General features: G+C 39.1%; 1 long non-coding RNA gene across 1 annotated transcript; it reads left to right on the top strand.

Moving 5' to 3' along the window:
- Positions 1-20,516: 20,516 nt before the first annotated feature.
- On the top strand, positions 20,517-21,899 carry LOC148867122 (uncharacterized). The gene is made up of 2 exons (XR_016110442.1): positions 20,517-20,593; positions 20,672-21,899. It is a non-coding gene; the product is annotated as an uncharacterized LOC148867122 (long non-coding RNA).
- Positions 21,900-26,522: the final 4,623 nt, after the last annotated feature.

Below are 26,522 nucleotides of genomic sequence, written 5' to 3'. Positions count from 1 at the left end.
TCTGCGTAGCATGCATAAACATTTCCTGAAACCATTATTTGCTCTCAAATGAATAATCTAGATTGCTTTGGGCCTCTCTACTTGGCTAATTTTTAAGGAATACATAGTAATAGTTGCATCAGTAATTAGGGGAACATATGAACAGTGTTGAGAAATGAGCAATCAGGAATTGTGCAGCAGATTGTATCAAATCGATTTGGATATATGTATATCCAAATTTGATTTGTTTTATATTCGAATTCAAATTGGATTATAATCGAATATTGAATGGTATAAGTAAATTAAACTAAAATTGATTAAACTATTATGGGAAAATCTATTATGTGGGTAGGACATGGTATCTAAATAGTATTCACAAATCAATAAAATAAATTGAAATTACTTGTTTAAAACTTCAATCTATGACAATTTAGTAAAAATACAACGTTCAAACTATGTTTACTAATAATACATATAATATACATTTTATGTATATATGAGGATTATATATTTAAATTGAATCAAATTGGATTTTATCGGATCGGACAGGGGTGTATCAATGTTTGATCCAATTATAAATGGATCAAATTTGAACCGCCCTTAATGGGATTGAAGTTAAATTCAAATTCGGACAATTATAGATGCTCTTTACAGAGCTACCTGTATCTATCCCTATTAACGCAGATTGATTTCTTTAGCATCCTCTGTGCTTTAACCCACCAGCCATGTTTCTAGGGTTCAAAAGGGGAAACCTCCATTAAATTCTTGTATATCAGAAACATCATCCAAGTCGACAGCATGTTAAAGTCTTCCTTTTTATGAAACCTGCAAAAGCACAAACTCAAATAAAATATTTCTTGTTTGCGCAATTTTGGGCAAAAGCATGGAAGATAAAGCATAGATCTTTGAACTCGTACAAGTGAAAGTCTGTCACTTCGTTGCTCTCTTGGTTTCAGAAATATCCTTGCCTTCTGTCTATATAAGGGGGATTCCTTGTTACAAACTGCCCTTTGATTCTGATTATAAACATTGCCTATTCCGGAATATATTTTAAGCCCAAAGGACTGACAGTAAAGTTGATTATCATCTAAAATTGGTTGGAAATGAATGTAAAAGGCAAATAACCTGAGAAAGGAGGACACAATACAAAAAAAAATAATAATAAAAGAAAAGAAAGAAAGAAAGAAAGAAAATCAGTGATTTGAAGAGATGGAAATATGTTTGAAATTCCCTTTCTGTCCAAAGGGAGATGGGGATTCAGTTGAAAATGGTACTACTCATTCTGATGATGTCTTTCTGTGAACTAAATTTCTGAGTAAATAAGTTCAATATTGGTTGGTTTAGCCATCTTACCTCCATTTAGAAAGGTTAATGATAGTTAACTCCACTAAAGGAGGAGAAAACTCAAAAACTCATTTCAAATTTCAAATAATGTAGGATTCATAAAGTGGGTTAATTCGCCGCCCCCCCCCGAACCCCCGAACCCCCCCGGCTCTGCCCCTGCCGCCCCAAACCTAGTACGAGGGTCATTCTCTAATTTCTATACATTTTAGAACTCCAAAGATGAACCAGAATTACGTACCCGAATCAGATATCTTGAATCCAACTTTCAAGAATGAAAGGGAGTTCTGTATATATATATATATATATATTTGTGTGTATGTGTGCGTGTGCTCCAGTTCGGTTTTGCAGTTATTTGGTAAGCAAAACTGAAGCGAATTTGAAAATATACATTTTTTTAATCGATTTAAAATATGAATAAAGTTAGGCAAAATTTGCATTCAAAGTTGATCAATTTAAAATAAATTTGCTACAGCCTTCAGATTTGCATTTGCACCGTCACAACCAAACAAGAGCAAAATTTACTTCAGAAATATGCAGGCAAAAGTTGGTCAATGTAAAATAAGTTGACTCCAGCCTTGAGATTTGTATTTGTACCATTACCATTTACAACCAATACTGAACGAACTTTGCACCTTTACTCATCTACATATACATTTTGCATTTCACTGTAGACACTATAAATAAATACTGTGGGATAAAGCAACGTTTTCAACCCACCATTGACCCGGTTGGTTGAACTGCTCAAACCACCACCCAGCCTTGATTGAGTCCAGTTATGCTAAAACCTGTTTGTTGGTCAAGAAATGTTTACTTGATCAAAAACCATTCAATCTAGGTGGTTCAACTGTTAATCCATTCAACCCGGTCTTTCCGATACCCAAAAACCCTTTTTTGGGCCTCAAATTACAATTTTTACTTTTTTTATGAATAAAAAATTTCAAACTGAATTAAAATTATATATAAAATAATATTTATACAAAGTTTCTGATTAGCTGGGATAAGTCACTGTATAGTTTCTGATTATATGTACAAATTGTAGTTGATCAAAAGTAGATAAAATTCTTGATAGTTTTGCCCAATTTAACCGGTCTATCCATCTCCTTGGTTGACTTCTATCTTGCAAAAAAATCAATTAGCTGGGATAAGTCACTGTATATCATGATCCTGGATATTTGAAGTTGGCTGACTGTTTTGAGCCCTTGGGTTAGAGCCCAAAGTTCTGTTAGACAGTTTTGTATGCCCTTAGCTTCAATCCAATTTGATGTACTTTTGACATTTAGTGTAAATAAACAAAATACATGTTTAATTCATGTTGTTTGGTATATTTCTGTGTAAGACCCTAAAACTGGACACTTATAGAAACTTGTGTTAGTTTTAAATGTTCACAGCCATTGGATAAGTTTAGGGAGATTTATCCTGCCAAGGCTGATACTGATGTGCCACCAAGTGCTGGAATGGTTTGTTTCGGCCATCAAGGTAAGACCCAAGGCACATGTAGTATGGGATTGCTTGAACCCTTGAACCGGACCAGATTTCCAATATTGCCCTAGACCTTGGAGACAGATGGGAAAAACTGGAAAGTTACACCTGACCCCTGGACTCGATTATGACACTTCACTAGGTGTCGGATCGGGCTGTCTTTGATATGTCAATCAGTGAGATCCTTAGTGGGGGTCAAAACTTGGACATGTTGGGGCAGTCTGAGAATTCATCTGAGTGGGTGATCATAGTGACAGGATCAGCCCCTTTGTCGGACAATGGTAATGATTGGGAATGCATTCTCTCTGATGGAAACCAAATTGCCGACAGTTGATTTCAATCATTGGAATTTTGTTTTGCAAAAATTAATATATATATATATATATATAAATGTATATGTACGGTTTCAAAAGATTTGCAAAAGGTTTTAATTCCCAAGATCCATGTGAGTAGAGAGTGTGGCACTGTTCTTTACAGCCGAGGGAGAGGTCTTCTCTTGTCGGGCAGTGCTTGATCATTAAGGGCTGAGAGGTTAAGTGTAAGACCATTTAGGATAATACCTGATGGGATAATCTTGCACCTGCCTACAGTCCTTGGGTTTTTATAAGATGGCTTGGCCCAGGGGCCACTTAATGTAAGTGTTGGGCCCATAGGGTCCATGTGATGGGCTCAAGGGGGTCATTGAGTTCTTTAGTGAATTCAGCTGGGCCTTGCAATAAAGGCTGGGCTGAACCCATGTGGCTAGTGTGTAGATCAATGCTTGGGTCCCACGCCATACAAAGAAGTCCAACTGGGCAGCAGATTGGAAACTAATTAAACACTGAACACTTAATGGGCCAAAAGCCCATTACGAGCTGGGCTGATATGATCACCCATCTATGGGGCGAATCTGAGATTAATGTTAGTTAAAAGGATTGGGCTTATGACCTTATCCACTCTGGGAGACCAAATTCAAATCAGATTTGAATATGGTAACCTTCTGATAAGATCAGGAGTAAACTAACTTAATCTGCAGATGGGATTAAGATTATCCCCTATCTAAATTTTGATTTGGATTGGGATAATTCCTAATGAGGAGGATTTCTTAATCAAGAAGAAAGGAGGAGAAAATAAGGTTCAAATATACCAGATTTCGAACTAAGGGTCTTCTATCCAGAAAGAAGAAAGTCTTCTGCAACAGAGACTTGATCTCAATAACTCCAGAGAGAAGAAAAGTTGTTCAGCCATCTTCGTCCCAGGAGTTCTCCTCCAGCCGTCGCCAACCCCTCTCTTTCAAGATTCGATCTTTGTGGGAGAAAGAAGTCAAGAAATCAGTTCTTGACATCAGTCTTGCAGAAAAGACTGAGAAGGATTCAATGTTCAGAGTTTTCAGTGGGTTCTTGCGAAGGATCCAGTGTGTAGGATGCACCCTGCTGGTTCCGTTCCATCAACAACTGTGTCATCTTCAGCAGGAGCAGATCTTGGCATCTTCTTTGGGCATGAACACCAACTTTGGGAGATATTATTTCTCCGGATCAAGTATAATCCTTCCTGTTTCCTTTTGGTTCAGATCTGGTTTGATTATGGTTCAAGTAGAATCATTGAATATTGTATTCTAAATCTAGGGAATATGATTCCCATTTGGGAGAAGGTAGGAAAATTTTTTTGAAATTCACCCACCCATTCCGCACCTTTCATGGCGTCCATTAGATGGATCCTACCCTTCTTTCAAGTTCTGCATCATATCTGTCGATGGCCTAGCATGGTTCTCCTTCAGCAAAGACTGTACCTCTATCTATGCATTGGATGGTGAAAGCTCGTCCTGCATGACTTGAGAGTGAGTCATATAATCCATCAGTGTAGAGTGTGGTGAGGGTGTTCCTTCTCACATATGTGGGAAAGGTGGTGCTAATATTTTCAAAACATTTGTCTTGAAAGCATTGATACTTCCATGCTCGATATATGATATTCCTTGGATTTGTGTTCTTGTGGTCATAAATGAGATTATTTATGGCTCTCCATATGAGATATAATAAGATACAATCCTTCCCTATCAGCTGTATAGCCTCCTGGTGAGATCTTTTTCAATTTTTCCCACCACCTTGTGATGGAGGTATAAACTTCCTCTTCCTCTTTGATGTCTACTCTTGTAAAAGGGCATGTAAAGAGGAGATGTGAGGTTGTTTCCTTTTGACTTTTACAGAAAGGGAAGTCTATTTCAAAGGGGTGAAGCCATTTTGTGCATTTATTCCAAGTTAGAAGACCATTCCACACCACTTTCTAGATGAAAACTGAAGTGTTCAGTTTCCATAGATCCTTCCATGGGAAATGTGTTTGGGAGGGTGATGGTTTTTTGTTTTCAAAAACCTTGTATGTCGATTTCATTGTGTATATTCCGGAGATGTTGCATTTCCACAGAATATTATCTTGGCTAGACTCTAGGTCTAGTGTGATTTGGAGGATATGGGAGCATGTTTGTTCATAAAAAATTTGGGCCAGCATTTGGTGATTCCAGCTTCGATCTGGGTTCAGAAAAGATGAAACGTGATGGTTACCATGAGGCTCAATGGTTGTATCTCTGGGATGTGGGACACCCCCCATGGTTGTTGGAACCCAAGGATCCGTAAAAGCTGCAATGTTCCTGCCCGAACTGACTTGCCATATTATGTTTGGCTTCAGTTCTTTGAGTAGTTTTTGTGTGGAACGCCACCACAAAATGAAGTGTGGGTGGTTTTGGCCTAAAATGGGCTTTGAGTTGGAAAGTACCTTTGTTTGATGATTTGGCTCGATAGAGTGTTTGTAGAAGATATTGTTCTCCAAACTTGTTTCCCAAAAACCACTTTATTCATGTCTTGGCTTTTTCTGAAGCCCAAACCACCATTTTGTTTCGGTTGATTTTCTATTCTCCATTGTATTGTGTGTTTGGACTTGCTGTCACCCACGTGCCACCAGAAATCCCTCATCAATTTGCTTAGTTTGGAAAGTGTTCCTTTGGGGAGAATTGCTATCTGCATGGAGTAAACTGGCATGGCTTGATTGGATCAAAGTGGTGCGCCCTGCTTGGGATAGGAATCTAGAGTTCCAAGATGTGATTTTTGATAGCACCCGATCCACTAATGGGTGATATGTTGATATCCTATTGTCTTTAACTCCTAGTTTGGTACCTAGGTACTTTGTTCCTTGTAGAGGCTTTCTGACCTTGAGAATATGGGAGATGACTATGGCATCTTGGGACGTTGTTGCCAAACATGATGGAGGATTTCTCATAGTTTGCCTTTTGTCCTGAAAGCTGCTCAAAAATGGATATGATTTGGCGTAGAACTTTAACCTGTGACACATCCACTTTGCAGAAAATAATGCAATCATCTGCAAATAACAAATGAGTAATAGACATGCCATTCCTGCAAATCTTGGCTCCTTCAATGAGACCTTCTCTTTCACCACATGTTAGCAATTGTGTTAGTATCTCCATACCCATGATACCATAACATCTTCCATTTAGTTTCACTTAGAATGTTGAGGTAGAGATACATTGATAAATCATTTGAATCCATTTTGGTGGAAAACCCATTTTGTTGAGTGTCTCTTTGAGAAAAAGCCAACCCATTCTATCAAAAGCTTTGGACATGTCTAATTTTAGGGCAATGAAACCCTTTCCTTTTTTCTGCTTTCTCATTTGATGCAATATCTCATCGGTTAGTATGATGTTGTATGTTTTTTAGGAAGCTAAATTGATAAGGGGAGATCACCTCTTCTAGCAATGGTTGCATTTTGAGCACTAACCACTTAGAGATAATCTTGTAGAGGACATTGCAGAGACCGATGGGTCTGAAATGTGTGGTAGCTATGGGGTCATGGACTTTTGGTAGTAACACCAAATTTGTAATATTTATTTCTTTGGGGAGATGTTCAAAGTGAAAAAAATAGAGCACCATTTGATGTTTGTCATTTCCTATGACATTCCAGAAATGTTGATAAAAAAAATCTATGTAGCCGTCTAGTCTTGGTGCTTTGTGGGGGTGCATCTATTTCCTTACCCATGTTACTTCTTCAAAGGTTGGAGGTTGTAAAAGATTCTCTTTATGTTGCTCTGTGAGGGTTGGGGTAGTGATCAAAGAAAAGAGATTGGTGTTCAAACTTTCATTGAGTGTCCCCACCTCTTGCATGGAATTGATGAAAAGTTGAGCAACTTGCTCTTTATTGCATGATCATTCTCCTGATGGTTTCCTCAGCCATTGAAAATGGTTTTGGATGGCTCTCTGTTTTGTTGTTTTGTGAAAAAAAATTCTACTTATCTCCTGCTGTAAGCCATAGCTCCCTGGATTTTAGCCTCCATATTTCCTCTTCTTTTTTTTTGCCAATGAGTATTGGGCTTGAACATCTCTAAGTTTTTGGTAACTTTCATTTTGTAGATGAGAATCTAAGATTTCCTTCTACAGTTTATTGAGATGGTCTTGTATCTTTCCAAAAGTTTGATGATTCCACACTTTGAGCTATTTTTTGCACTCTTTGAGTTTTGTGGTTATTTGGAAATGTAGAGATTCGGGTATATATGTTTGCCATGTTGAAATGATAATGTTTCTAAATTCTTTGTGGTCTATCCAGAAAGGCAAGAAGTGGAAATGGGATGTTCTGTTTACTGTGATTTGTTCTGTAGTTAGCATGATGGGTGCATGGTCTGATGAGATAATTGGCAGATAATGAACTATGGAGTTGGGGTATAGATCTATCCAGGAGTATGTGGCGAAAGCTCTGTCTAGCCTTTCTAGGATTTTGACTCTTCCATGCTGTCCATTTGTCCATGTGTAAGGTGAACGTATATAATCTATACCGATTAGGTTAAAAAATTGTACGGAATTTTGGAGATGTTTTGATGTCTTGGGAATTTGGTTTATGTAGTTTTTTTTATCTTGAGTTGTGAGGAGGTCATCGATATCTCCAATTAAAAGTCAAGGAAGACTAGTTTGTTGCAAGATGTTTGTTAATTGGGTCTAGATGAATTTTCTTTGGTTTTTTTGAGGGTGTCCATATGTACAAATGAGGATCCAAGGTTTGTTTGGGGGAAGGTTTTCCATTTCAAGGATGATAAAATTTGGTTGTATGTGAAGAGGTTTTGCTATGATGTTTCCTGACCATCAGCATAATAAACTCCCTGATTGGCCTCTTGATGGATGAATTTAGTAACCCAGATATTGTAATTTTTGCACCAGGTTCCTAGGATTGTTCATGTCCATCTTGGTTTTGCTCAAAAAACATATGTCCAATTTTTCTTTTCTTATTGTTTTGTACAAGTCCCAGAGCTTGGAGGGTTTAATAGCACCTATGATATTCCATGAATAAAATTTCATTGTATTAGTGGGGTAAGTGCAATGTTGTTGTGAATAATATGAGTGAGAAAATAATAATGAGAAATAAAAATGATATGCGAAAGGAGAGTTTACCTGGCCTATAGATATGGGGAGGGGGAATGGTTACTTGACTCCACTATTTTGACCACCTTTAGCATTTCAGTTTGCATCCAGTCTGGTTGCTAGTAAGGGACATTGTCATGAATTGCAGATGGTTGCGATTGGGGTGGCAATTCTTCACGGGGTCCTAGGCCCATGAAGAAGTTTACTAGTGCATTGTTCTCAACCATTAGGATGTTATTTGTAGTGGCGTCGGGTATTGTTGAAAATGGGCGTCCTCTCTTCTTCATGCCTGCATGAAGATCAATAGCATCGATCCCTCCTTTTTTTGTGATGTACAATGCTCATAATTTGCTTCCATTGTTGAAGACCCTAAGCCAGTCCATTGGTGTAGTGAGCTCATAGTCATTTGGTTCGAGGCAATGTCCAATTGTCGAGTTTGATGCCTTCTTGGGTTTGGTCATCTTTTCCTATGGCCAAAAACTTGAGTGAGGTGGTGAGAAAGATTTCATGAGTTGTGTGGGTTCCACGTAATTATCATGCATGGTGTACATGTTAGTTACATGGCTGACTTGCTTTGCTTTTTGCTATGATGCATGTTCTCCATTTATGGGTTCCGTGTTATTATTGCAGGGGGCATTTAATGGTGCTTTTGCATGAAGTCTATGTGTCATCTGCATTGGGGCGTCACTTTCTTGGTTAGTTAACTCGTCGACAGGAGCTGACTCATTCATTGACCCGTCAGACTAAAACCTGTAGCCATTGCTGGACTGATCAATGCATCTCCGTTTGTGTCCTCCAACTCCATCTTCTAAGTCCTCGTCTGAGCCATGGTCACCATGTCTAATGTGGCAAGGTTCTTGCTTCTTTGTAGATCGAGAGAAAACCGGGATTAACAATGGCTTTTCTAATCGATACTCCATCGAAGTCATTCGCCTGGATTATTGATAGATCTGTCTTCCATAAAGCTTTTGTAGTCTGTCATCTATTGGTCCAGCCTCTTAAAGGTGGTCCAAGCATGACCTATTAATCCGCAATTTGCACAAGTTCTAAGCAATTGTTCGTAGCAATAGCATATCCATATTGGCTTACCTTGGTAAAAGTTGAAATGACCCGGATACTGTGGCTTACGAAGGTCTATTTCTATTTTTTTGAAAATAAAGACCTCGGATGAGCTGGCCTGTATGTGTTTTCTCTTGATTTGGTGTGACCTTCCCTACATAAGTTAACAAGAAGTTGATGTGGGCTTCTTCCACCATACCTTTCGGAACCATGTGCGTCTGAAGCCAAACTTGTTGAGTCCATATCTGTTCAACCACCCTTGTAACAAAGTCTTTCCAGTCTTCGAGTAGAATCCAATTTTGTCTATAATGAAGGGATAGGATATCCATCACATGGACGCCCAAAGATTGCAGAATAAGGGGCGAATTTCAAATTTTTTTTTTCTCCATTCATTTGGGAATCGCATTCCCTATTTAGAAAATTATATTTTCAATGATCATTCTTGAACCATAAACTGAACCAGATCTGAACCAAAAGGAGTAGGGAGGGATTATTCCTGATACAGAGAAACAGTATCTCCCAATGGAGGTGTTCATGCCCAAGGAAGGATCCAAAATCTGCTCCCACTGAAAATGGCGCAGTGCAGGGTGGAGCAGAATCAGTAGTGTTCTTCCAAAGAACTTGACCCTTCACAAAAATCAACTGGATGGCACGTGAGTACAGCTTCCTATCAATTCTTTCTCAAAGAACTAATGTCAAAATCGAATCTTGACTTCTCCTACAACTGGAGATCGAACTGGCAAACAGGGCGGCAAGAACAAGTAGGTGGCAAAAAAAGAATTTTGCAAAGATGCTTAATTCTTCCTTCTTGATTTCAGCACTGAAAAGGATTTGAATGTGATATATCTTCAAGGCTGCCGCCCCCTCCTTCTTTTGTTAATTTTAAAAGATCAACTCCTAATCCAATCAGGAGCTGCTTATCCAAATCATATTTGGATCAGCCTTCTCTTTAGGTGATAAGGATAAACCCTTATCTTATCTGCAGATTAGATTAGCTTTCTCCTAATCTCATTAGGAGGTTTCTAGATCTGAATCACATTCAGATCTAGACTCTCTGAGCTAATCCATCTTAGAATTTGCCCCATTATTAACTAATTAAATAACCCAGTTCGAAATGGGATTTAGGCCCATTAAGCTTATGTGCTCACTTAACCTTCCTTACTGCTGCCCAGTTGGGCTTCCTTGTATGGCCTGGGACCCAACATCGATCTACACATCAGCCACATAGGTTTGACCCAGCCTTTGTTATAAAGCCTGGCTGAATACACTGTTATGGACAGTGCACCCCCTGAAACCCATCTCATGGGCTCTATGGGCCCAACACTTACCCTAAGTAATCCTTGGGCCAAGCCACCTTGTAACACCCAGGGACTGTGGGCAGATGCAAGATTAGCTCATCAGGTATTATCCTCAATGGTCTTACACTTAACCTCTCAGCCCATAATGATCATACACTACCCGACAAGAGAAGACCTCTCCCTCGGATGCAAGGAACAGTGTTGCACTCTCTGCTCATATGGATCCCGGGAATTAAAACCTTTTGCAAATCTTTTAGAAACCATAATATATATACTTTTATATCTCATATAAAATATATTTTGCAAAACAAATCTCAACAATTGAAATCGACTGCTGGTAGTCTTGGTTTCCATTAGTGAGAATGCATCCTTGATCATTACCTTTGTCCGACAAAGGGGCTGATCCTGTCACTATGATCACCCACTCAGATGAATTCTCATACAGTCCCAACATACCCATGCTTTGACCCCCGCTAAGGATTTCACTGATTGGTATATCAAATATAGCCCAATCCGACACCTAGTGCAGTATCATAATCAAGTCTAGGGGTCGGGTGTAACTTTTCAGTTTTGCCCATCAATCTCCAAGGTCCAGGGCAATACTGAAAATCTGGTCCAGTTCATAGATTCAATTAATCCTACACTGTCTCCAAGGTCCAGGGCAATACTGAAAATCTGGTCCAATTCATAGATTCAATTAATCCTACACTGTATGTGCCTAGGGTCTCACTTTGGCAACTGAGACAGGCCACCCCAACCGACTTGGTGGCACCACAGTGTCAGCCTTGTTAGGATAGGTCTCCCCAGACCGACCCACTAGTTGAACATTCTAAACTAACACGAGTCTCATTAAGTGTCCAGTTTAAGGGTATTACACAGAAACATACCAAGGGAACATGAATCAAATATGCACTTTTATTCATTTACAATAAACTCATAAAGTACATCATCTTGACTGAAGCTAAGGGCATACAAAACTGTCTAACAGCTCCCACTTGCACTTAGGTCCAATTAGGTACTAGTTGGAGTCTCATGCTTTCCATGTGTTTCTCAAACACTTTCTGTGATCGTGGCTTCGTTAATGGGTCTACTACATTTTCCGCTGATACTACCTTCTGAATCAGGACGTCCAATCTACTAACAATCTCCCGCAGTACATGGTACTTCCTCTCGATGTGCTTCAACTTCGAGTGGGCTCGTGGCTCCTTAGCCTGAGCAATAGCTCCATTGTTGTCACACAACAATTGGATGGGTGATGTATTGGATGGAACTACTCCCAACTTGTGAACGAACTTCTTCATCCACACGGCTTCTTTAGCAGCCTCACTTGCGGCAGTGTACTCGGCCTCGGTCGTGGAGTCTGCAATGGACCCCTGTTTGTTGTTTTTCCAACAAACAACACACGATCCTATCGTGAAAACATATCCAGATGTAGACTTTCTATCATCTGGATCCAACTGGAAATCGGCATCTGTATACCCTTGAATCTGTAGTGAGCTACCACCGAATACTAAATAAAACTCTTTTATCCTTTGAAGGTACTTAAGTATGTTTTTTACAGTAGCCCAATGCTCCTACCCTGGGTTGGCCTGAAATCTGCTTACTACACTCACTGCCTGAGCAATTTCAGGACGAGTGCATAGCATGGCATACATGATGCTCCCTACGGTAGAGGCATAGGGAACGTCTTTCATGCCATCAATCTCTTCAGAAGTCTTGGGAGACATCTTCTTGGATAGAGTGACTCCGTGCCTGAAAGGAACATTTCCTTTCTTGGAGTTTTTAATGCTGTGTCTTTTGACTATTTTGTCAATATAGGTAGATTGGGGTAATCCTATTATCCGCTTCGATCTATCTCTATAGAGTCGAAGACCCAGTATATAGGAGGCCTCTCCAAGATCTTTAATGGAGAATTGCTGTGAAAGCTATACTTTCACCGTAGTCAACATTCCTACATCATTCCCAATGAGTACAATGTCATCTACATACAGAACCAAGAAGGTAACCTTATCTCCACTGTACTTCCTGTAGACACTGGGTTCATCCGAATTCTGCTCGAAGTCAAATGATTTGACAGTAGAGTCAAAACGGATGTTACAACTTCTAGAAGCTTGCTTAAGTCCATAAATGGATCTATTAAGTTTACATACCATGTTTTCCTGATCTGCAGCAATGAAGCCTTCCGGCTGCTGCATATAGATATCTTCAGTAAGATCTCCATTCAGGAATACAGTCTTGACATCCATCTACCAGATCTCATAATCATGGTATGCTGCTACAGCTAGCAAGATCCTAATGGATTTAAGCATGGCCATGGGCGAAAAGGTTTCCTCATAATCGATGCCCTCTTTCTGAGTGTACCCTTTCGCCACCAGACGAGCTTTGAAGGTCTCAACCGTACCATCGGGGCCCTTCTTCCTCTTGTAAATCCATTTGCAACCGATTGCTTTTACCCCAGAGGGTGGATTTACTAGAGTCCAGACTCCATTGGTCTCCATTGAATCCATCTCTGCTCTCATGGCCTCCACCCACTTCTAGGAATCTATGTCCAACATAGCTTCCGCGTAAATCACGGGATCCTCCTCACTAGTCAAGGTTTCCACCAGGTAACTATCATGGTCATAACCATAACGGACTAGTGGCCTGGATACCCGAGTGGATCTTCTAGGTTGGTCACTACCTGGAACTTGTGGGATATCTCCCACTACTCCTGAGCTCTCCTCATCAAGAACAACTTCCTGATGATGGGTGTCCAAGATGAAATCGGTTTCCAAGAATTGTGCATTTTGACTGCAGAACACTTTCTACTCACTTGGGTCATAGAATAGGTAACCTATAGAGCATTTTGGGTAGCCTACAAATAGGCAGCGGTTGGTCTTGGATTCCAACTTGTCCGCACTCGTTCTTTTAACATGTGTTGAACAACCCCAAATCTTCAAGTGTCTGACACTTGGTTTCTTTCCGGTCCAAAGTTCATATGGAGTGTTCAAAACCGATTTAGTTGGAACCCGATTCAGCTTGCAATCTCTAATGCGTAACCTCAAAAGGATGTGGGTAACTCTGAGTGTATGAGAAGCGATCGGACCATATCCAATAAGGTCCTATTCCTCCTCTCTGAAACACTGTTAAGTTGTGGTGTAGCAGGAGGAGCTAATTGTGATACTATCCCATTGTCCTTTAAGTAGCCCCTGAATTCGTCAGAGAGATACTCATCACCTCGATCTGATCGAAGGGCTTTAATTTCTCTCCCTAACTATTTCTTGACCTCTTGTCTAAACTCTTTGAACTTTTCAAAATATTCAGACTTGTGTCTCATTAGGTACATGTAACCATATCGTGAGAAATCATCTGTGAAGGTGATGAAATACACGTATTGATTCCGTGTCCTAACACTCAGGGAACCACATACATCAGTATGTATTAGGTCAAGTGTGCCTGTACATCTTTCAGGCTTACCGTTAAATGGCTGCTTCATCATCTTGCCTTGTAGGCAAGGCTCACAGGTGGGAAGATCTTCTATAGTTAGAAAACCCAAAGGACCATCCTTTACCAACCTTGTGATTCGGTCAACACCGATGTGACAAAGTTGGTAATGCCACAAACGCGTGGGATTAACTGTATCACGGGCTCTTTTCTTGGGGATTTCAGACGATGTAGTTTCGGTTATGTTAGTTTCTAGAGAAGGATGTAGAACATAGAGACCGTTCTCCAGTTCCCTGTACGCGATGAATCTATTATTTCTTTTAATAGTAATCGTATTCCTAAAGAAAACAGAATAACCATCTGCACATAGTTTTGAGACTGAAATCAAACTTCTCCTTAAGTTTTGTACATAAAGACAATCTCTCAGTACAATAGTTCCTTTTCTAAAAAATAACTCCACAGTTCCTATGGCCATGGTTGCAACAGTTGTAGTAGTCCCCAAGTAGAGTGTGACTTCTCCTTCACTTAGCCTTCTGCTTACTTTGAACCCCTGTAGTGAGTTACACGCATGAGTTGAAGCCCCGGAGTCAATACACCAAGATGCAAAAGCTACCAATAGATTAGTTTCTATAACACAAATTTCGAAGTTACCTTTCTTGGATTCCGGGTAGGCAAGACAGTTCCTTTTCCAGTGGCCGGTCTTCTTGCAGAAGTGACAGGCATCCGATGCTTTATCTTTCTTCTGCTTCTTGGGTTTGGTAGCCTTCTTCTATGGCTTTCATTTTTCTTGCCTGATTTGCCAGTTTCAACAAGCATGGCAATGGGCTCATCCTTTTTAATCAATTCTTCGGCCCTCTACAACATATTGTTGAGTTCCTGCAAGATGACGCTCAGCTTGTTCATGTTGTAGTTCATGATGAATGGATTAAAGGATGGAGGCAGAGAGTTGAGAATAGCATCGATCTGTGTTACCAGATCCAGCTCGGATCCAAGAGCCTCCAGTTCGTTGATATAACCCATCATCCGGAGACAATGGTCGTGAACTTGTTGGCTCTTGGACATCTGTGCGGTCATGAACTGTTTCAACACCTTCTGCCAAGTAGAACGATTTTGCTCTTCATACATTGTCTTGAGACTATCCAATACGTCCTTGGCAAGTTCGATCTGATCGAACTGCCTCTGAATTGGATTGACCAAGGAGGCAATGATATAGCAGCGGGCAAGGGAGTTTTTCTCTTCCCATTTTTGGTATTCTCTTCTTCGGGCCTCAGAAGCCCTATCTCCCGGACGATCCGGGGCAAGATTCTTGGCTACCTTATCCAACTTTTCAGAGGTTAAGACCAACATAAGGTTCCTGTACTAGTCGGCATAGTTTGGACCCTTAAGCTTGTTGTCGTCAAGAAGCTTTGCAAATGATCTGTTTTCCATTTTCTGATAAAAGTGCAAACATCAGTCCACAACCTAATTTGATTCATGTTCATTTCATAGATATGGATTTTAATCTACGATCCATTTCCATTTATTCATCTCTGAGATTTCCCTCCTTTCTCAGTGACGGAGACTACGGGTTGTCTTTGGAAATGTGGGAAATCACATAGGGTGCATGGAGCCAACTGTTTCAGCTGCATAACCCCACCACCTTTCTGTGAATGAACATATCCACTCATCATATGAGTTTTCCCTTTGGCCTCTGCCATACAAGGTTCAAAGTCGTTTTTAGGTAAACCTTTTTGTCCAGTGAGTGCTTACCCATCACATTTGTAAACGCCAAGGTACCGTGAGAGAGTTCTCATTTTCTGGTGAAGCCCCTCCCACATCGGTCTATGACACCCCTATCATCTTATGAAACACTTAAACAAGCACAACATCAAATGGATAGCCCATTTTCTGGTGCGTTTCCTCATTATGAATGACCCATCCTCATGCTAATGATGGAAGGCCTTTAGAGAGTTCATCATATGAATCTCCCTATCACTTGCACTCATATTAGCTGGAGGGAACAATTATTACGCCCTAGTTTGATTTAGGTCAAACCAAAGTGGCTCCCACTGACTTTCAAAAAGTCAGATTTCGGTGGGCCTTAATCGGCTAAGGTTCCACACATAACCTCTTGATGAGGTGTGGGGCCCACCACTGAGGGAGGTCATCCAATGACCAAAAGGGACACCATGGCAATGATGTGCATTCAGCCATGGTGTGCGCAAGAGCCATTATCGATTGAGCATGGGCCAAGTACTTATGGCCCATGTATGTAGCACATCACACATCCATACATCTCATGCAGGGATAAATTGATCCAATCAATTAATCATCTGTAAGGCCCATTGGAAGCCCATTTTAAATCCATAATATTAACCATTAATATTATCTAGGTATATGGGCTGAAGTGGGGTTACCTAGTTCAGCCCATATAGCTTTATACTTTGAAGTGGGCTTTTGGCAGTTTTAACTATTTAAAACTGGGCCTTTACAAGTTGGGCCGAATTAACCATTTAATTAAATATCAATCCTCAGGCCCATTAGTGGAAAAATTAGGGCTGACTTTTAGCCTTGATTAAACCCTAGATTTGGTCCAAACAGTTTGAGCCAATCTTGGTTCGAATGGGTCTAGGGTTTGATCTTTAATTAAATCTTTAATTCAAGAAAATAATCTGAAATTAAAGAACTGATAAAAGAAAATCAAGAATCAGTTAAACAGGGCTGTTCGCACAACCCATCCTGCAAAACAGAGGTTAGATAACAATTTGTAGTTTCATTAACTGCAGATAGTGAATGTCCCATCTGTGAAATCTTCTTCTCTACGAAATCTCCCTTTCTGCGCCGCCATCTTCGATCCAAAATAAAAAAAATAGAAGTCCTATTTCTATTAATGATTACATCAGACCGAATACATATACATTGTGTCTAAAAATTAAAAAAAAAAATTATTTACAGACCAAATGTAATAAATAAATCAAGAAACTGCAAATCTTGCAGTTTTCCCTACGCAAACCAAGAATTCGATCTCCTCTTGTACGAACAGCCCATAAATCAAGAAAATCATAAAGAACTATTCTAAACAATAATCAAATTTATATAAAATTAATTTCAGATTATTTGCCCATCAATTTTGGGAACAAATTTCCCAAAACCCATATCTGCGCAAACCGGGTAGAACGCCTTCTGCCCAATTGCACAGGTTCAGATCTGAAGCAAATTGGTTCAAGATTTGAACATGGCTCTGATACCACTGAAGGGATAGGATATGCATCACATGGACACCCAAAGATTGCAGAATAAGGGGGGCGACTTTCAAAAATTTTTTTCTCCCTTTAATTGGTAATCGCATTCCCTATTCAGAAAATCATATTTTCAATGATCATTCTTGAACCATAAACTGAACCAAATCTGAACCAAAAGGAGTAGGGAGGGATTATATCTGATACAGAGAAACAGTATCTCCCAATGGAGGTGTTCACACCCAAGGAAGGATCCAAAATCTGCTCCCACTGAAGATGGCGCAGTGCATGGTGGAGCAGAATCAGCAGTGTTCTTCCAAAGAACTTCACCCTTCACAAAAATCAATTGGATGGCACGTGAGCACAGCTTCCTATCAATTCTTTCTCAAAGAACTGATGTCAAAATCGAATCTTGACTTCTCCCACAACTAGAGATCGAACTAGCAAATAGGGTGGCAAGAACAGGTAGGCGGCAAAAAAAGAATTCTGCAAAGATGCTTAATTCTTCTTCTTGATTTCAGCACTGAAGAGGATCTGAATGTGATATATCTTCAAGGTTGTCGCCCCCTCCTTCTTTTGTTAATTCTAAAAGATAAGCTCCTAATCCAATCAGGAGCTGCTTATTTAAATCATATTTGGATCAGCCTTCTCTTTAGGTGATAAGGATAAACCCTTATCTTATCTGCAGATTAGATTAGCTTTCTCCTAATCTCATTAGGAGGTTTCAAGATCTGAATATGATTCAGATCTTGACTCTCTGATCTAATCCATCTCAGAATTCGCCCCATTATTAACTAATTAAATAGCCCAGTTCGAAATGGGATTTAGGCCCATTAAGCTTATGTGCTCACTTAACCTTCCTTACTGCTACCCAGTTGGGCTTCCTTGTACGGTGTGGGACCCAAACATCGATCTACACATCAATCACATGGGTTCGGCCCAGCCTTTGTTACAAGGCCTTGCCAAATACATTATTATGGACAGTGCACTCCCTGAAACCCATCTCATGGGCTCATAGAGCCCAACACTTACCCTAAGTGGTCCCTGGGCCAAGCCACCTTGTAACACCCAGGGACTGTGGGTAGATGCAAGATTAGCCCATTAGGTATTATCCTCAATGGTCTTACACTTAACCTCTCAGCCCATAATGATCATACACTACCCGACAAGAGTGGACCTCTCCCTCGGCTGCAAGGAACAGTGTTGCACTCTCTGCTCATATGGATCCCGGGAATTAAAACATTTTGCAAACCTTTTAGAAACCATAATATATATACTTTTATATCTCATATAAAATATATTTTGCAAAATAAATCTCAACGATTGAAATCGGCTGCCAGCAATCTTGGTTTCCATTAGTGAGAATGCATCCCTAATCATTACCTTTGTCCGACAAAGGGGCTGATCCTGTCACTATGATCACCCACTCAGATGAATTCTCAGACAGTCCCAACATACCCAGGTTTTGACCCCCGCTAAGGATCTCGCTGATTGGTATATCAAAGAAAGCCCAGTCCGACACCTAGTGCAGTATTATAATCGAGTCTAGGGGTCAGGTGTAACTTTCCAGTTTTGCCCATCAATCTCAAGGTCCAGGGCAATAATGGAAATCTGGTCCAGTTCATAGATTCAATTAATCATACACTGTATGTGCCTAGGGTCTCACCCTGGCAGCTGAGACAGGCCACCCCAACCGACTTGGTGGCACCACATGTCAGCCTTGTCAGGATAGGTCTCCCTAGACCGACTCCCTGGCTGTGAACATTCTAAACTAACACGAGTCTCATTAAGTGTCAAATTTAAGGGTATTACACAAAAACATACCAATGGAACATGAATCAAATATGCACTTTTATTCATTTACAATAAACTCATAAAGTACATCATCTTGATTGAAGTTGAGGGCATACAAAACTGTCTAACATATAAAACCACAGACATCCATTTAAAGCAGTGTTCTTGTTGTTTTCTTCTTCAAAAATAAATTCAATGCTGCCTCCTTCAATAAAATTTGTTGTTAATGAATGGATAATTCCCCATAGGTGACTAGGTTCTCTGCACTTACCTGTTGTATGGGGATGATGTGTCCCTTTAATGTAAGATTGGTGATATTTACTACTGGGTCAAAGGAGGGATATTCTTGGTTTGCTATTACAGTGTATGTGCAAAAAGTTGTGCCATGTCGCTTTTATCTGTTACGTTGATCTCTTTACCCTTATTTTCCTTCGGTGCCATCTCGTGAGTTTGTATGTAAAAAAATAAAAGATAAAAAAATAAAAACAGATTTTCTTGTGGGGGTCTAGGTGAAGGAATAGATGGTCAGGATGAGAAAAGGGTGATGGCAGAATCGAATGGCACGGGGCCGAGAGTTAGGTGAGGGGAAAACATTCGCGGGTGTTAGGTGACACAGATTTTGGTCGGAGGATTGGTTAAGGTAGTAAGAGAGTTACAGGCTCAAGGTCGGGATTACGGGGAGAAGTTGGGTAAGAGAGTTGGGAGAGAGTTACAGGCTCAAGGCCGAAGTTGGAACATGTTGTGGTTGCTCTCTTTTCTCTTACTTGGCCGACATAGGCTTTGTAGTTCGGGTTTTAGACTGAAGGCCAGCTTGAAAAATGAAATGTGATTTTATTTTGCATTGTAACAATTGTAAACTGAGCAAGTGGGGCCCACCAAATTCTCTCCACTTAATGCCACCCATGGGTGCACTACCCGCGAATCAATGTCGTCCACGTCAATCAGCAGAAGGAACGCGTAACCCAGTCCCGTTAGGGGGTTCGGGTTCAACCGGCCGCAAAATGACAAAATGACTTTTCCTGTGGCAAAAAATTTACCCAACCTGTGAACCTAATTCAATCAAACCTGAAAAAATAGGGTTAGGGTCTCATATTTAGTTATTTGAATGTGTGAATGATTTGACCTAAAAAAACTGGGTTGGGTTGGGTCATAGGCCAATCCCATTGTCAAGTTCAATTGGGACTATTTATGCATTGTTTAAAGTTTCCACTCTTTAATTTCTTTTGTTTAGTCTTTACTCTTTATTGTTTACTATTTAAATTGTATTTTTTTTTGCAAGACTTTAAATTGTTAAATGTTCAAGTTTTTTTATTTTATATTTGGAATTTTAAGACTAAATCATTTAAATATGGCATTTTTATGTAGTTTTCTTTATTTTTTTAATTTCAGTTATTTTTTGAGATGATCCGAATTGATCCATCGGTCAACCCTAACCCAAACATTTAGCGTTAGGGACAATCCAACCCGAACCCGACCAACCCAACCCAATTGCCAGGTCTACCTATATGCTTTCCCCCTGGAGACCAAACCCTACCCACACACCGACGTCCATACAACAGTGAGTGACCCGAACCAGTGGCCATCAGTGGCGACGGCGAGAACTCTGGTGGTATGTTTCTTCGTTTTTTTTTTTTTTTCTTCTTAAGATGCTTTGTTTTGAGCACGCATTTCTTTATATTGGCAGTAGACCTCTTCATGGCTCGAGTTTGGCTTTTGCCAAATACACATCACCGAATCTATTCAACTGAAGTTCATTTGAGTTCAGGTCTCTAATAAATAGTTTGGTCACTTTGGTGGTTAGAGATAATAGAAAATTTTGAAAGATTCAAGATGATTGAATATTTGAGTGTGCAAGGAAGATGGAAGGTTCCCTAATTTTGGATTATGCAAAGGGGAATCAGAAGAGCAATTGAACCTGTGTTAACGAGTACGAGTGTAGGACATGGTGTTGTTGCCTATGAATAAATTGGTTTTTCGGAACTAAGAGGAAGAGTCAAAAAGAGATGTTTTGGTGGTTGATTCGAGTTCATCCCATCGCCGCCACTGATGCATTATTGGAATTTGAATAACAGAGCAGAAGAATTATCAATGGACGAGCAAATAAAGGGCCAAAGTGTGTGAACTGTGAACTGTGAACTGTGAAGAGCTGGGGGCTTTGGTGAACACTGAATAGAGATGATCAGGGTGTCTTTCTTCAAAATTTCACCATACCAATCGGTGATAGGTTATCACTTGCTTTGGTATTTGACTTGAGATGAGAAAAATAGACGCCGGCATGGCCAGGGTCTCAGGGAGGAGTCTAGATCAGATCTTCACAGAGGAGCGCTCTGTGAGGGACAGGGAGAGTATCATTTGAGTCCGAACTCCGATCTGTGCACATCAAAAACCTCCGGAGTTCTCCTTATCGCCGCTGATGGTCGACGGAGCATACAGGGGAAAAGCATACAGGGTTTACTGCATCGGCCACTGAAGGGTTCGGTGGGAGGAGGAAAGCTCGAGAGAAAATCACTCAAAAATCTCGCAGTATGAGGTTTGGCTCCAGTTCGTGTCCGGTTGAACTGTCGAATCCAAGTTAATGCGCGTTTGACCGTCAACGTTTAAATGATCAACGTGGTCGAATCCGATTGGCGGGTTTCACTCGTCCAGTGGTGCACAGAACGCGGACTAACGAGACGTGCACGAAGGAGTTGGATTGCATGCTTTAAATTCACATTTTATTGATTCTACATAGGACATTGAGAAATTGCAATAATAGAATTGCAGTTATGAACAGGCTTGAAAATAAATCCACCCCATGCAACAAATTGAGTAATGTCTTGAAGAGGAAGAAAATCTAACACCGTTAACTTAGGGTGTGTTTGGTTTGCAGTCTGAATTAGAATCAGAATCAACATCAATTTTTTTTTGGATTGGAATTGGAATGATTCATTCTTATAGTCTCTTTGATTTAAATAGGAATAGAAATGAAAATGAAAATCAGCAGGAATAGAATTTCATTCCTAAAGGAGGGGCAAGGAATGACCATTCCCTCAAATGAAAAAATGCCATTCTAACAAGAATAGAAATAGGATTCCAATTCCACCCAATCAAACAGTTAGAATCAAAATAATACATTCCGATTCCGATTCCATACCCCTATTCCCACAAACCGAAATTGGGCCTTAGACTTTATAAAGTTGATTAAGAATATTTGTTGAAAAGCCAAAACAACCCCAACCTTGAATTGATGTCATAAAAAGGAACCAAATTAGGGTTAGAATTAGGGTTGATACAAAGTCAACGACTCTTATGAAGCGTCATGTTTCCTTCTACGTATTTGCTTAGGCAGTTTGGCATGCATGTGACCCGTTTATAAAAATGGAACAACCAAGTCATCAACACCCTGATCACCCTATTAGACATATACTTGTTCAAGGCTGCAGTACTAAAATATGTTTTCCCTTTCTAGTCTTACCATAAAGTTTTGGTTGACTTCAGATATGATCAATTATGAGTGAACACATCAGTGTTTTATACGCATGGACTCACATGTGGCTAGACTATATTGGTATTTTGTATATATGGGCATATACGAGTAGAGGTGTCAATGTACTGGTCTTGGGTTGGATCTCATTCAAATCAAAATTAATTTGGATGGATTGGACGGACTGACAAAATATATTAAATTGGACCAATTCATATTTGATGGTTCAAGCTTCAAAGTATTTATTGGATTTGACTTGGTCCATCCCTAATGAATTTATATTAGACTGGGTTGGATTGAGTCAATATCTGGTCCATTGATAGAAGATAAGGGTGTCAATTGGACTGGATTTTGTCCAATCCAATTCAGTTCAATGTTAGTCTATTACAAATGGACCAGGTCCAATCCAATCCAATGAATATTTTGAACTGATCCAGTTCAATATCTGGACCGTCCAATCTGTTCAAATTTGTTTTTATTTAGATTGGTTTCAACCCAAACCCAGCCCATTGACACTTATATAGACTAATATCTTACACATACGAAACACGATATATTCACTTATGATAAATTGCCCAATCAACTGTACATAAATTATGTCTCCTGGATGCACATGCATTATACAAAGTGAAAAATCTGCTTCTTTTAACTGGTTTTTGAGGCTGCCAATCAGATCGACCACTTATACTATGTGGCCTTGCTGCTGTGTCTTTCATGTTTGCCTACCTGTTTGGTAGGGTTTTTACATAGCGGCTTCTCACGTTACATGAGCTAATAAGAAACCTGGAAAACCTTTAAATAATGTTTAAGTGGGATTTAGTTTTAGGGGGTGTTCTTTTTTCAGATTTTGAGTGGGGGGAAAGTTGGTCAGTGGGATTTTGGTTCCCATTGATCAAGAATCGTATGTTTTATTTCCTGATTTATGTGGGGATTAGGGAAAGTTTATCTTCCTGATCCATCTCCTAGGTGTGTGAATAATTTCTCTATCTAAGGGAAAAGTTGCCAACACTTGAATGGACAAAAATACCATTTTTAATAATGGATTTTTATAACTAAAATAGTCATTACTTTATTTATATTCAAAATAAAAAAAATATGGATAAATATATTTATCTAGGTAAATGTTTCACAGAAAAAAATTACCCAAGTAATTACATTTACATGACCTAAAAAGGAATGAGGCCTTAGTGCTCATTTTGGAGGGCTTTCATGTATGCATTGACTTGTAGTATTATAAAATAGGTCCCACACACTTAAAGCCATATTTAAAAAAAAAAACCCAAAAGGCTGATTCAATCAATGTAGAAACCCTTCCAAATGGGTCTGACTTTACATCAAGTCTGACATCCTTTAGCTACTAGCAAGGATGCACATGGAGAAACTTATACAAATTATTAAGTCTCAGTCTGATTCATTGACAAGGTCACCAATCCAACCACCTAAGCTATAAGCTATATGGTGATTGGATGGATGTAATTGCATTTACTAAAATAGTGAGGGTTGTAGTTAAAGTTTCATAAATGTTTTTTCAACTACGATTAATAAAGGCCTTTGTGTTCATTTGAGAGGGCTTTCACGCAGTAGCATATATCTGGCATTGTGTGAACCAAGAAATCAATAAAGCTGTGAAGCCTTATTCGGTAAAAATATATCTGGAAAGATTAAAAATAAGCTTACATGTGTTTTAAAATCAACTTTCCATTGAACCTATCGTAGCTCTTAAGTAGCTTCTCAGAAGTACCTCTATCAATCAAAACAGCTTAATCACAACAAAAGCCGACCCAAACGGGCTCTTTACATACATAACCTAAAAGTCGATTCATCTAAAGCAATAAAATGCTTGACCCCACGCTTTAATACTTTCATTTAATTTTATCAAGATCAATATAAAAGAGTGGGAATACTGAACTTTATGCTTTTTTTTTTATTTCCTTTTTTCTTTCAATTGACCCCCCACTCAAATACATACAACTCCACAGTCCACCCCTAACCTTATTTCGAGAAAAGCAATTAATTAATTAGATTAAAGTCATTGGACCAAATCTTCTAATTAAGGGTAAAGGTCTTATAAGGTTAGGATGTATAGACCAAGAAAGTGGTCCTAAAATTGTTACAACCATGATTAATTTACAAGAGTATGAGCTACTCTATTACCTGTACGTGGGATGGAAGAGATCCATATTAATCACCAAACATGTGTATTAGACTATTTATTAATCCTCAGTCATCACAATGGCAAGTATATGTATATCTAAACGATATATTTAACAGGTAGTTTATTGTCCGAAACTCCTCTTCACATTCTCTTATACATGTTCCGACTTTTGTGTTCGATGTTTTTAGAGACCCCGTGTTAGACACTTTTATTTATAACAAACATGTGTACCAATACAACCATGTAACGTGCCATTTAATTTTTTTGCGGCAATTTCTTATCAGTACCTTGTATTTTGACATGAGTCACAATTTGATTTCTGAATTTTAAAATGTGATAATCTAGTATTTAGACTTTCAAAATGTGACAATCCAACAACTGTCATTAAATAATCCATTAATCAGTCATTAAGTGACATTTGAAAGGTCAAAAATACTCTTCAAATGCCATCTAATTCTCTTTATCAACCATCCAAACATTGACAATAAAATGAACACTCCCAGATTCTAGATTCTTCTAAATAGTCACCAACTTTTTTGAATAGAAGAGGCCAGGGTTTGGGACCGTTCAGTTTTTTTGTCAACGTTTAGATGGTTGATAAAGAGAATTAGATGGCATTTTAAACTTTTCAAATGTCACTTAACAGATGATTAACGGACTGGTTAATGGCAGGTACCAGATTGTTACATTTTGAAAGTTCGGATACTGGATTGTCATATTTTGAAGGTTCGATTATTGGATTGTCGCATTTTAAAATTTAGTGACCAAATTGTCACTCGAGCCAAAGTACAGGGTATGTCAGGAATTTTCCCTAATTTTTTTAATGACAAAACTAACCATAGACCAATCACTTTTTCCCTATTACCTATGTTTTATATAACAAAAATATCCTTGACTTATTTTTCTTCAAATATTTCATTTTTTTCTTTTCTCACAATCCACCTGCAGTTAAATTTCCCTACCAACAGTTCAATTTGAGTTAATGAACAGGCTTATTTATGGCACTTTGGCTTATAGTATGAAGTTTGAGTTGGATCTTGCAAACATCAATTTTATCCATCCCCAATGCCTGACCGAGGGTAAGGGTACAATGGACCAGGTTTGAGTTGGATCTGTTTGAATCAAAATCAATTTAAATGGATTCAACAGACCAATACTACATATTAAATTGGAGAAGTCTAGACTTGATGGTCGAAATTATTTATTGGATTGGACTTGGTCCCTTTGTAATGGATTTATATTGGATTAGCTAGGTGGGATTAACCAATATCTGATCCATTGACATAAGATAAGAATATGGGTATCAATGGACCAGACTTGGATTGGACCTTAATCTAAATTAAAACCAATTTGAATAGTTTGGACGGTCCATACATTGAATTATTAGATCAATGAGAATGGTCCAAAGCAATATTTTAAAAAATGATTTAGAATCAGAACTATTCCGGCCACCAGTTTTCAGGTTGACAGTTTGACCGTCTAATTTAAACAGACACCCCACTCTATCAATAAAAATTTTTAAAATTTAAAAAACCGTCAAAACTGTTGAATGGGATGACGGAGGTTCGAAAATCATGGTCCAAAGTAATCATTGAACCTGGTCCATGCATCTGTAACGGATTAATATCACAGTGGATCGGAATAACATAATTAGCTTTGTTGTACTGCTGGTGGTACAGATACTAATTGTACTTAACTTTCTTAATCAAGTATTTGTTGTTAATACTAGATGAAACTTCACTAATTACTTAATTGTGACATTTTTGGGCAAATTTTACAAGACAAAGTCAACTGGTGAGTTGTAACTGCGTAGTTGTCCATTCAATAATTTATGTACCCAAGTCTACTAATGTTTTTTGACCAGTGATCCCGCTGCTTCATTGCAAGTACACATAAAGGTAAGAATAATCACGAGTCCAC

This window comes from Nelumbo lutea, chromosome 3 (genome assembly GCF_056320005.1).
Source record: "Nelumbo lutea isolate HS-2025 chromosome 3, American lotus-T2T, whole genome shotgun sequence".
Lineage (NCBI taxonomy): Eukaryota > Viridiplantae > Streptophyta > Magnoliopsida > Proteales > Nelumbonaceae > Nelumbo > Nelumbo lutea.
The sequence above is the reverse complement of the archived record's forward strand: the minus strand, read 5'-3'. Positions and strand labels throughout refer to the sequence as shown.